This window comes from Felis catus, chromosome C2 (genome assembly GCF_018350175.1).
Source record: "Felis catus isolate Fca126 chromosome C2, F.catus_Fca126_mat1.0, whole genome shotgun sequence".
In the NCBI taxonomy this organism is placed as follows: domain Eukaryota; kingdom Metazoa; phylum Chordata; class Mammalia; order Carnivora; family Felidae; genus Felis; species Felis catus.
The window spans coordinates 91,365,549-91,378,447 of NC_058376.1; the positions used below are offsets into that span (position 1 = coordinate 91,365,549).

At 35.1% G+C, this 12,899-nt stretch overlaps 1 protein-coding gene and 1 pseudogene across 12 annotated transcripts in view; both read right to left on the reverse strand.

Annotated features, from left to right (window-relative positions):
* NAALADL2 (N-acetylated alpha-linked acidic dipeptidase like 2) overlaps window positions 1-12,899 on the reverse strand; it is a 1,340,454-nt gene that overhangs the window by 884,842 nt on the left and 442,713 nt on the right. The window lies entirely within an intron of this gene.
* LOC109491630 lies at window positions 1,517-3,197 on the reverse strand (annotated as a pseudogene).

Here is a 12,899-nt window from a genome sequence, read left to right on the forward strand (position 1 = left end):
ATTAATCTTTAGTTATATAGTTATTGTTAATTATTCTATAAATTTTTCTACAATTTTAGTAAATTTTTCCCTAATTTTAAAAGTAACATATAATCATTGAAAAAAAATTATACACATATGCAAAACTGTTATGCAATTCAAAAAAAAAGCCAAGGACTCCACTGAAGATGTATAATTTTGTCATATTTCCTTTAATTATTTTTTATGACTTTTAATTTATTTGAAAGCATACAGTATATATATTGTAGATTACATTACAGATAATTCTGTGCTGTAAAAATAATTCTACCCTACCCTGTATATAAAAGTTTATTTCTGAATTAAAATATTTTATTAGATCATCAGAAAGTACTGGTTAGCATTAACATAAAATTTTAAGGTTTTCAAGATTTTATCTTTAAGTAATCTCTACACCCAATGTGAGACTTGAACTTAACCTTAAGATCAAGAGTCACATGCTCTACCAACTGAGCCAGCCAGGCTACTCAAACTTTCAAGTTTTTTGATGTATGTTGTAAAATTGTCTTCCAAAATGCTTATATGAATTTACATCCCTTCTAGAAATGTGCATTCTTTCATTTATCCTAACTACCACAGGTATATTGTGTTGCATTTATTTACTAATTTGACAAATGGATATGCTATTTTCTTTTTATTTTAGTTTCTATATCTTGAAGATTAAAAAAAATAACTCCTTAATGAATCTGAAATTATTTGGGTAAACTATGAATTAAAATCACAATTCTGAAATATCTAACCAATTTTTTAACTCTACTTTTGTCCATTTGATCTATGATAGCCTCTAATTTGTGGTAGTGTATTAAATTCTACTAGTTTGACTTCCAGTTACATAATATTTTAATTGTTGGTGCCTTGCAAATGCTTCAATATCTGGTAGAACTAGTTTCATAGTTTTGTCAATATTTGTTTTTCCTTTAATAGTCCTGTCTGGTGTTTTTTTTTTACCCCCAAAACTTCTAAACAACTATTGACATTTTGACCAAAATTAAATATATAAAACTAGCATTTAAAATTTTATTTAAAGAACCCATACATATCTTGCTAAGTTTAGTTCCAAGTTGTTAATGTTTTGGGGTTTTTTTTGTTTTTGTTTTTGTTTTTGTTTTTGTTTTTGACATTAAGATAGCAGAAACATAGGAATGATTTTGAATTTTCACTTCGTTGATGTTCTTCTCTGGCCACCAAGCATATGCCTTTGCACTTATTGGGAAAATATGTATATACAAATAATCATACTTTTATGACTCTCTCTCTCTATATATATAGACATACATTGTATATATCTTCTCTTCATATATATGTGTGTGTATATATATGTATACAATTCATTTCTCTTTCATATCTTGCTTCCCTAGTTGAACTTAAGAGCAGTTTTTATTATTTTTTTAATTTTTTTAATGTTTATTCATTTTTGAGAGAGAGACAGAATATGAGCAGGGAAGGGGCAGAGAGAGAGGGAGACACAGAATCTGAAGCAGGCTCCAGGCTCTGAGCCATCAGCACAGGGCCGGACGCGGGGCTCGAACTCAAGAACCGTGAGATTACGACCTGAGCTGAAGTCAGACGCTCAATCTACTGAGCCACCCCGGTGCCCCGAGCAATTTTTACTATTAATAATAATGGGCACCCTAGTTTAGTTCTTGACTTTTGTACATAATATCTTTATAGTTTTAATGTTAGCTAAGGTTTTAGTGTATATCACGACATGCCAAAAATATTTTACTATTCTCAATTGTATTAGAAATGATTATTAACATTACTAAATTTTTATTTCAAAGAGTGAAATATTGCATTATAAAGTCAATTTATATTGAAGCTACCTTTGCCATGCTGGGTAAAACCCTAATTGGTGGTATTATGGAATTCATTTACAATATTTGTAATTCCATTTACTAGTATTTCCCCAGCAATTTAATATTTAAAGGAACATTCTCTTATGATAACAGAAATTGTTTTTCTTATTTTCTTATTTAATAGAAAAATAGTGCCTCTAATAGATAGTATCAATTAAGTAATGATCAGATAATGCTTTTTTTTTTTTAATTTGACCAAAAAAAAAAGGATATTTATTTGACAAAAAACAGCACAAAAAAAAACACCACTGGATTTGGCTTAGGCAGGCCCAGTAGAGGGTGTCTCCACCTTCCTGATTTATTTTCAGCCCTTGAGGGCATCACTATAGATCAAAGTCAAGGCCCCCAGGAAGGAGACATATTCCTGGAAGTTCACCACCACCTGGTTCTTGTTCCTGTCCAGGTCATCTGTCAGTCCATCAGCTTTGCAATGTCAGCATCCTGCAGCTTTAGGCCAATAGTGAGCTCTTTCTTTCTGGATCAGCTCCTTCAGCTCCTTTTCACTCAGGGTCTTCTTGTCTCCTTCCCGGACTGAGTACTTATGGAAGATGGCCACAAGAAAGCCAGTGGCCTGATCCAGGGGGCATGCCAGGGCTGGGTGCTAGGCTCAGAGTGCAAGGCCAGGAGTACTTCAACAGACCGAGAAGGTACCTTTTGAATATCTGAATTCCCTAAGTGGTTGACTTCTATATATAAAGAAATCAATATTTGGTTCTCTTATATTTACTTAGTAATTATTGTTCACAGAATCAAGATAAAGAAGGAGCCAGTTAATATGTAACTACCTATAACCTGCTGAGTGATATATAAACAAATACTAATATTACGTACATTCTAGCAAGGATTTTGTGGTATACAAAGGATATGGTTAGTCTTCATAACTTTGGTTTGGCCTTTTCTTAGCCACAGCTTCCCAGACAAATGAGTTTCAGCCATACTGGGCATTTCTTTATTTCCTTAACCACTTCACTTCTACATCACTCTGCTTTTATTCACATCAAGTCTTCATTCTGAAATGTTCTTTTCAAAAAAAATTTTTTAACATGTATTTATTTTTGAGACAGGGAGAGAAAGAGCATGAACAGGGGAGGGTCAGAACGAGGGAGACACAGAATCCGAAACAGGCTCCAGGCTCTAAGCTTTCAACACAGAGCCCAACGCGGGGCTCAAACTCACAGACCGCGAGATCATGACCTGAGCCGAAGTTGGCCCCCCAACCGACTGAGCCATCCAGGCGCCCCCTGAAATGTTCTTTCTAAATAAACCTGCAATTTTTTATATTTAAAGCTCTTACTTATTACTTACTTCTTCAGCTTCTACCATGAAAATACTAATTTTATATAGTTCCTTTCCTGTTAATATTGTTTACATGTCTTTGACACTGGATTTTGAACTTATCTAGAATGGTAACAGTGTATATTTATTTGGTATCCCCGGGAGCCATATAATACAAGCTCATTAACTACTACCATTCAATGAATGAATGGTATAAGAGAGTCTTCATTACAAATTTACCCTGCCCCATATATTTATAAATGGATTATAATTTTAACTGAAGAATGTCTAGTACAAAAGAAAAATTATATTTTTTGCTCCTATGTATATCTTCTGTTTGACTATACTAAAATAGAATGTTAAGATTATTGTCCTAGTTGTTATAGTTGATGTCCTAGAAAGTAATGATATAATATCTTAAGATCATTCATGATCTCTAGCTCATATATAGCACAAACTCAAAGCCTGGACTCATATGGAGAATGCTATAGTGAAGTCCCCTCAATTCACTTCTTTTCAGAAACATTGAGGGGGAAATATCACACACCCACACACCTGAGCTGCCAGTCCCCAAAGAGACTTGCTTTTGCATTGGTAATAAACTGAAAAGAAACTTCTTTCACAGTTGCTTTCGCATTACGAAGAATGTCCTTTTACCCATTTGACAGAGATTTCTCACAAAATCCCATATATGTTGTTCTTAGTTAAATTGTAGGTATACAAGGAGAAGAGAACTGTAAGATCAAGAAAAAAAGATTAAAATAATCAATTGAACTCCTCAGAGCCTCTTTTCTTCTTTCATGGAAATGCAAGGTAATTCAGTCATGTCTTGTCAATTATTAATGCAATGTTTTTTTAATGCAAGGATTATAAAATGAAATATTCTGTGTGTTCTGGCTCTGAACGTTGGATGTGAATTTCAATTTGCCCTTTTCATTCACTAGAGGCAGAGAAGCAAAGATGGAGAATGAAGAGAAAGGCACACACCCGGGCAGACAATGGTGGTCAGCAGGAGAGGAGGCAGGAAACTAAAGGCAGGTGGTAGAATCAGGTGGCTAAAGGAAGCTAGAAAAATCACACATCTTTAGTTTGTCTATTTAAAACCCTGAAGAGAACCAGTTAAAGAAAAGATTATAAAACAGATTATATAAAAGATTGTTTATAGACAATTTTATTGCCTACCAGACTAACACATCAATTTAAATTATGATTGGGTTACCTATCATAAAGAAACGTCATGAGGAATGCTCATTGTTTTAAATAAAAAGACCTGAAATTTTCTTTTTTTTTGTTGATTTTTTAATGTTTATTTATTTTTGAGAGAGAGACAGAGCTTGAGCGGAGGAGGGGCAGAAACAGAGGGAGACAGAATCTGAAGCAGGTTCCAGGCTCTGAGCTGTCAGCACAGAGCCCGATGTGGGGCTCGAACTCATGAACCGTGAGATCATGACCTGAGCCGAAGTGGGATGCTTAACCGACTGAGACACCCAAGAGCACCAGTACCTAAAATTTTCTAATTGTAAAGTTGTTTCTGTGTATGCTAGACAAGTCAGAGGTTTAGGCAAAGGGAAAATTATTTTGGAATTTAACATAAGTTATCACCTACAAATAAGCCACAAGCCTCTGTGAGAATTATAAAGCATGCTTAGTTATATGAGGTCCTTGCATGGTGCTACAGTATATATCTACTGCTTGTCCAAAAGTTGTGCCTAATATTCTATAGGAAATAATGCAAAGTTTTTAAGGTTCAGGTCTGAACAAAGGGAATCAAATAAATGCTTTTATTTTCACGTAACATTTTGAAACTGACAACACTGTAATAACTTGTGGTTTGCAGTTAACCAAGCAAATAATTTGACTCAATTTATATGTTTATGTTGATATAGTAAACACAATTCAAACAGCACCATAATAATAGAGTGTTTTGAAATCAATTACAAAAAAACAAACCATATAATTACATATTTATGCTAGTTACTGCTAGACAATAGAACATAAGTACAGAATACAAATGTTCAGAGCAAGGTTGGTAAGCTTGATAAAATAAATGCCCCAAATGATAGGGGTCACTAATTCAGATTTTTCAAATGGCAAATTCTTAGTATCACGTTGTAAAAGAAGCAAGTCCGTTCTTTTCTCTTAATGTAAACTGACAAGTTGGCTATAATAAAAACTACAGATAAGCAACTCTGGAAATAGCTAAGAGGAAAGGCATTTGATCAACTATGAATGAAGTGAATTCTATGAATAGAATTTAGTTCTATTTGAACTAAAGGCTGATGTACTCACTGATAACAGTAGTCTACCTCCACTGTAATAATTGAGCAATTTCCTATTTTATCTTTCTACTTTTTGATTCTATCATTTTTAGTCCAATCTCAACTGGCCCTTCAAATATCAATCTGACTGGTATTATTCTATAATCTCATGCTTTTGAATTTAAATCCAGGGAGCTGACTTAACAATAAAATAACAGTATTTTGTGACATATGAGCTAAAATATACTTTATAATCATGATCCATAAAAGAAAAAAACCTTCCTACTGCAATTTTAATAATTCAGCCAATAGTATAAAGTCCTGATGGACAAAATTAAATCAGCCAAGTTCCTAAACAATTCATTTGGATGCACCACCCTTAGCACCAAGCTCCATAGACGTGCACTCCTCCCTTACTGTGCTTGCAACATCAGTTACTCTTGCCTGAAATTACAATTTGAAGAGTAGAAGGTTACATTTAATCAACACATTCATAACTATCACCATTTACTTTACATTTGCTGTCATTTAAATATTAACATCCTGACAACCCGGAAGAGAAAAGAAAAGCATAACGCTGTTAGGTTCATGGAACTATTTCTGAGTATTAAGAGACAATATTTCCTAGACTTTATAACATTACTTCAATATCTTAATTGGATTCTATGGTAATTTTAATGCAAACATATCACATTGGATTGCTGTGTCTCTTGCCAGATTTTTAAATTTGAAAATGAGTGTTTATATTGCTAAAATTAATTCAAATTGAGACTTCCAGATGTTTATATATGTGCACAGGTGTCTACTCTCCCCTGTTCCATATGCTCATTAAAAATGAATACCTGTGTATAAGAATAAAAGAAACCTTATATGTGGGCCCCAAACCAAGAAACGGTGCTACTCCCAAGCCAGAAACATCAAAGCTTTTTAACAGTAGTGGAAATAGGCTAAAGGAAACACTGAGGGTCAATCTTCTGAGCTACTTCTGAGTACAGTTATTTTTCCTGAGAAGTAAGTGGAGTAGGCTTTGGTGGATTTCCACAAAAATCCCTTCACTCAATGAAGTTGCAGAGGAGAACAGACAAAGCCTGAAACAACCAGCCTCCACACAGATGGGCTATTTTTCACTGTTGCTGGTAGGCTCCATTTGGAAGCATCTATTCAAGGAAGTACCAAAGATCATTCCAAATGTCAGTAGCTAGAGCAAGCAGAAAACTGGCATGGGGTTGGCAAGATGCAGTGAAGTGCCATTGGCAGTATGATAGAAATACTGGGCACTTTAGCATCTTGTGTGTAGCATGGGAAATTCATCATACTATGAACATCGCAGGAGAACTGTCAGTGTCCAGAGAGATGATTTAGATGAAAAATGTTTATTTCTGAGTTTGCATACAGTTTTAACTCTGTACTTATCTTCTGCATATCTGGAAATAGTAAAATGCAATGTGAGCAGGTAACATTCCAATCTTTGACCAAACTTACTGACAAAAGTCAGATATGTGAGAAGATTCTGCAATATAAGAAAGTGCAAAGAAAGAGTGCTGGGTCACAGCCACTGGATGCATCGGAAGCATTTATATCAAGAGATTAAAAAATGAAATTTTCATTCACAGTCCAAATAAGACTTAACAGAATACTGTATCAGAGGAATTAAAGCAAGCAACAATAGTAATGCAACAATATATGATCGGAAATAATTGCTTGGGATAAAAATAATGCTTTTCAAATTTGAAATTATAATAGATACAGTGAACAACAGATTGGATACTACAGAAAATCAAAGAAGGGAACCAAAAGACAAACTCAAGACAAACTCAATAAATTCACCCAGAACTCACAGGACAAAAACTACAAGAGAACAACAATGTAAAGAATTGATTAGAGGGGTACCTGGTGGCTCAGTTGGTTGAGCGACTGACTTCGGCTCAGGTCATGATCTCACTGTTTGTGAGTTCGATCCCCGCATCAGGCTCTGGGCTGACAGCTCAGAGCCCGGAGCCTGCTTTGTATTCTGTGTCTCCCTCTCTCTCTGCCCCTCCCCTACTCATGCTCTGTCTCTCTCTGTCTCAGAAATAAATAAGCATATAAAAAATTTAAAAAAAAAAGAATTGATTAGAATCCTGGAAGGTGTACAAGAAGATCAAATCTACTAATAAAGGAAATTCCAGAACCATAAAAAAGGAAAAAAAAATCTATGAAATCAACCTTCTCCAAATTTAAGAAAGACCTGAGTGTATAGACTTAAATGTCCAAGTTCCTCCCAAAGCAAATGAGAGTAACATCTAGATGTATCACTGCAAATTTATGAATTTCAAGATAAAAGAAAAATCCCTCCAGTTATCTATGCTTGAAACAAAAAAACAGGTTTACGTCAAATTTTGTTTCTGTGTTACTTAATACCACAAACCATTTATGCATTGTCTTTGAAGGCTTTGGGGGGAAATGTTTATTACCCAGTCAAAAGTAATTGTGCGAGGGGCACCTGGGTGGCATAGTTGGTTGCGTTCCAACTTCAGCTCAGGTCATGATCTCACAGTTCATGAGTTCAAGCCCCATGATGGGCTCTGTGCTGACTGACAGCTCAGATCCTGGAGCCTGATTCAGATTCTGCGTCTCCCTCTCTCTCTCTCTGCCCCTACCCTGCTCACATTCTGTCTGTCTGTCTGTCTCTCTCTCAAAAATAAATAACCATTAAAAAAAGTAAAAAAAAATAGTAATTGTGTGAGAAGGTAACAGAGTATATTTGTAATATATGCAAGGTATGTTAAGCATATTCTATTAAGTATAATTATTCTATAACTGCTTAGGAGATAAAATAATAAAACAGAAAATCACCATCATGATATAAAAGTACAAATTGCTTGATGTTGAAATGACAGAAAAAAATGTAAATAATTATTGTTAGTTATAAATAAACCCTATGCAAATCTCGAAAATTAGTCTTGCAAAAATAGATGTAAAAATGAAAAATTAAAATTAAATAAAGTAAAATGGATTTAATAATCAAGACTACATGAATGAAAATTGAAAGTGATAGAAGAAGGGAAGAGAAGGGCAATTTTTTTTTTTTTACTTGGACAGGGGATAATATATTCAACACAGAAAATGAATACGATGGCAGCACATAGCAAAGCTGCAGCTGAGATCAACCTCTTCAGTCTCTTATTGTTCTAGACATAAAACTTATGTAGAAAAGTGACTTCAAAGAAATGATACATAGGAACAGGAAAATTAATATTATCATACTTTGTGAAAAAACAAAATGGAGCTCAAGTAAATTGAGGGAAAGATAGAACTGCTCTGGGTTCTCACTTAGAACTGAACTTGTCAAAGAAGTCCCAATGGAAACATGAAATGCGCCATGTCTTTAGATACAACTCAAAACAAATTTTTGTGACTATATAATTTAGCTGTTAATATTGATAAAAATAAATTTTACCAGAGTTACAAAAACATGTAATGTTTTTTTTGAGCCTTTGAACTTTAATGCAAGCTTCTTGAAGAATATGTTCATATCTGATTTCATTTGCAATTTGCCAGAGTGTGTAGCACATGCTAAGCACTCAAGTATTTGAGGGACTGAATGAAAATCCATTGTCATAACCATTTACATTTATTTCCATGTGCTTTTTTTACAAAGGTGAGTCTATAATCTGAGAGACATCACATTTAAATTCATTTAAAAGTTGGGGCGCCTGGGTGGCGCAGTCGGTTAAGCGTCCGACTTCAGCCAGGTCATGATCTCGCGGTCCGTGGGTTCGAGCCCCACGTCCGGCTCTGGGCTGATGGCTCGGAGCCCGGAGCCTGTTTCCGATTCTGTGTCTCCCTCTCTCTCTGCCCCTCCCCCGTTCATGCTCTGTCTCTCTCTGTCCCAAAAATAAATAAACGTTGAAAAAAAATTTAAAAAAAAATCTTTAAAAGTGATCTGGTTATGCATTTGTTCAGGGCATATATCCTTTAAAAAAAAACAACTTAATTCCATGCTGTATGTATAAACCATTAATTATATTTATTGAATGTTTACCAAGTGATAGGCCAAGTGCTAAGGGCTAAATCTCAATGAGTGGTACATAGGGAAGCAGGTCATTGTGCTTTCCAACATATTACATTTCAAACTACAAATATGACAAACTTTTTTGGGGGAAAAAAACTGCTCCTTTTCTTCTATTCTCCACACAAAGCCAGAGTGATCTTTTCAAAACATGAATCAGCTCATGTCACTGCCTTACTTTTTAAACCTTCTAATGACTTCCCATTATACTTAGGATCTAATGCAAACTTCTAAGGCTGCAAACCCTCTATTACCCAGCCACAGTCTACTCTTTAACCTCATCGTCTCATAGCTTTTTGTCCTTGTTCACAACATTCCAGACTCCCTGACATTCTTTTTCTTCCTCAAAAACTTGCAAAGTCTTAGCCCTTGCAATTTTCTCTGCTAGGGACACTTTTCCTATGTTTTTCACATTGCTGGCTTCTTTCCACACTTCAGGGTTCACGTCAAATATTACATCCTCTAAGAGGGGCACCTATGTAAAAATCCTATCTAAATCCTATCTAAAGATCCCTCTCTGACCCATAACCCTATCATAGTTTCTTACTACTGATTACCCGCTGATATACTGTCAGGCTGGTGTCATTTTATTTGTTAATTGTCTGTCTCCCTTCTGTTACATCCCATTAAAATGCAAGCTCCGTGTGAGACATTATATGTTTTGCTCATCACTGTGCCCACATCTAGAACAATGAAAGGTGCTCAAAATATATGTGAATAGATGAATGTGGAAGTCTTTCTGCTCTTTTAACTTAAGCCCAGAAAATAAATGGCAAGATACATTTGAAGAATGTATATAGTAACTTATTAATAAAGATATTAATTTGATTTATATAACAATAATCATGCATGCTCAGGAAGCAACCTTTTAGTATTTAGTTAAATGATGATGGTACTGATCACAAGATTAACCAGGATCATCTAAATCAAGTTTAATTAATTAGACACTTATAGTGCTCAGTGCTATTGAGCCACCAAATAGAGAAAAGATGTTTGAAGCAAACTTCTAGTCTTAGAATTAGCAACCTTTTCCAGGACACCACATAAATACTAGCAGTGGAAATCAGACTGCCTAGTGATCAGGCAAAGAGCAAATCTGTAACTGGAAGCTCCTTATATAAGCTACAGGATCAGGGTTTTGGAACTAATTGAAGACAGAGGTACAGCTTAGTAATTACAGTAGAGGTCTAGTTCAAAATAGTTTGTTTATTTGTCTGTTGTCTAGTTGGTTGGTGTGTTTATGTGTTTGCTTACCTGTAAAAGGAAGTGAGAGGAAGTGGAGTACTTTTTAAAGACACTGCCAAAGGACTCAGCAGAAATGAAATGATAATACAAAGGGGGAAGTGAATGGATGAATTTGAGTGTCAGCTGGAGTCTGATTGAGACTTACCTTTGAAACAGAGTCAAATTTTTATTGCGCAGTTTGATTATTATCAACACCTAGAAGCATTCATCCTTTCTTAACAGTCTTTCCAGATGCATGTGAAAAAATAATACAGCTTTTACATGTGCATTTGTATTTCAAATCATTAAGGTAGAGAGAGTCTCACATCAGGAGAATATAGCTGTTCTACTGAAAATACTGATAAAATTAGTCATCTTCAATTGGTACCTTAGGTCATTACCAAATATTTACAATATATAGAGACATACCATAGCAAGCTAATTATTGTGTGTGTGTTTTAAATAACTGTTGCATGGACATACTGTTACTCAAAAAAGAGATAAAGAGAGAGAGAAAGGAAGGGAGGAAGGGAGGAATGAAGAGAAGAAAGGAGGGGGAAGAAGGAAGGAAAAAGAGAAAAAAAGAAAAATCTAACCTCTAATCATTGACTAAAACTTATTTTTTAAAATTCTCTACAGTGTTTACATACTTTTGTATTTTTATTAAGAATTCCCCCACAAAGACACAGAGAAAGAAATTGTGTTATGAAAATCAGTAGTGAAAAAGATTTAAAATTTAGATGTCTTACATAAATATAGAGGGTATATCATGTATTCTGTATCGCCCTAAATCCAAGAAGATGACAGTTTGTTTCCTGAATTATTCCCAAAAACTATTAAGCCTTTGGTAAAAAAAGAACTAAATATTGTTCACATGCCTAAAATTTATCAGTGTAAAGGTGTTTTCAATGAGTATAACTGTCTATGTAATTCTATTACTTAATTCACAAATGTTCATTCACCAAGGCTCTTTGCCCCAAATCTGGCACATCTGAAATGAGAGGCAACAGCAGATCTAAAAGGTATGTCAACCATTTTCCCTTCTATATCTTTTGAATTTTTTTTGTCTCTTGTTTTCTCTGGCCCTAATTTCCAGAACATTCCTGGAACAAGCAACATTAAGAGGTATTCACATATGTAGTAAGCACTTACCACATGCCAGTGATTACTCTAAGAGCTTGGGATATATCAGGAATAAAAAAGATAAAGATACTGCCCTCATGTAATACAAGTTCCATAGATGGAAGAAAAATTATAAACAGACAACACAATAAACAAGTAAATAATAAACAAAAGGACGCAAAGTTTTTCTTTAAATTTGGCACAAACTAATCGAGGAATAAAATCTAACCTGAACTGATGTAAGTTGTATATATACTTTATCTCCTCATATAAGTAGCCGTATGTTTCCCCGCAGAAACATTAATGTGTTTAATAATGGTGCAATGGCCAAAATCCCACTAAGGCTAGTATATTATATAGAGTGTGTAACATATAATCTTCCTAAAATGCAAAAAGTCTAAGTTCCAAAACACACTCAGGCCCAACGATTGTGGACCTGATGTAAAAAGTAGAATGGGGAATGAAGATCACATTTTTAAACAGATGGTCAGGCAGGCCACATGAGGTGAGACGAGTGGTGCTTCCCCTTACCCCAAACTCAACTGGAACATATTATTGTGACCTTATTTGGAAATAGGATTTTTGCAGAAGTAATTAAGTTACAGATCTTGAGATGGGATCATTCTGCATCTAGGGTGGGCACTTAATCCAAGGACAGATGACCGTATAAGAGAAAGGCAGAGAGAGATGTGGGGCACAGTTATACAAAGAGGAAGGCCAAATGAATATGGTGGCAGAGATTGGAGTTACGCAGCTATGAGCCAAGGAATGCCAAGAACGACACCAGAATCTGGAAGAGAGGTATGGAATGGATTCTCCCTCAGAGCCTTCAGAAGGAACCAACCTATTGCTACAAACTGAACGATTGTGTCTCCCTGCGTCTACCACCAAAATTTGTGTGTTGAAGCCTAATCCCCAGTGTGATGGTATTTGTAGTGGTATGGTATGGTATGGTAGTGGGGACTTTAGAAGGTGATTAGGTCATGAGGGTGAAGCCTCATGAATGGGATTTGTGCCCTTATAACAGAGACTCCCTTCTAAAGGATACTCCAGAGCTCCCTCACCCATTCAGTTATGTGAGGCCACAGAGAGAAG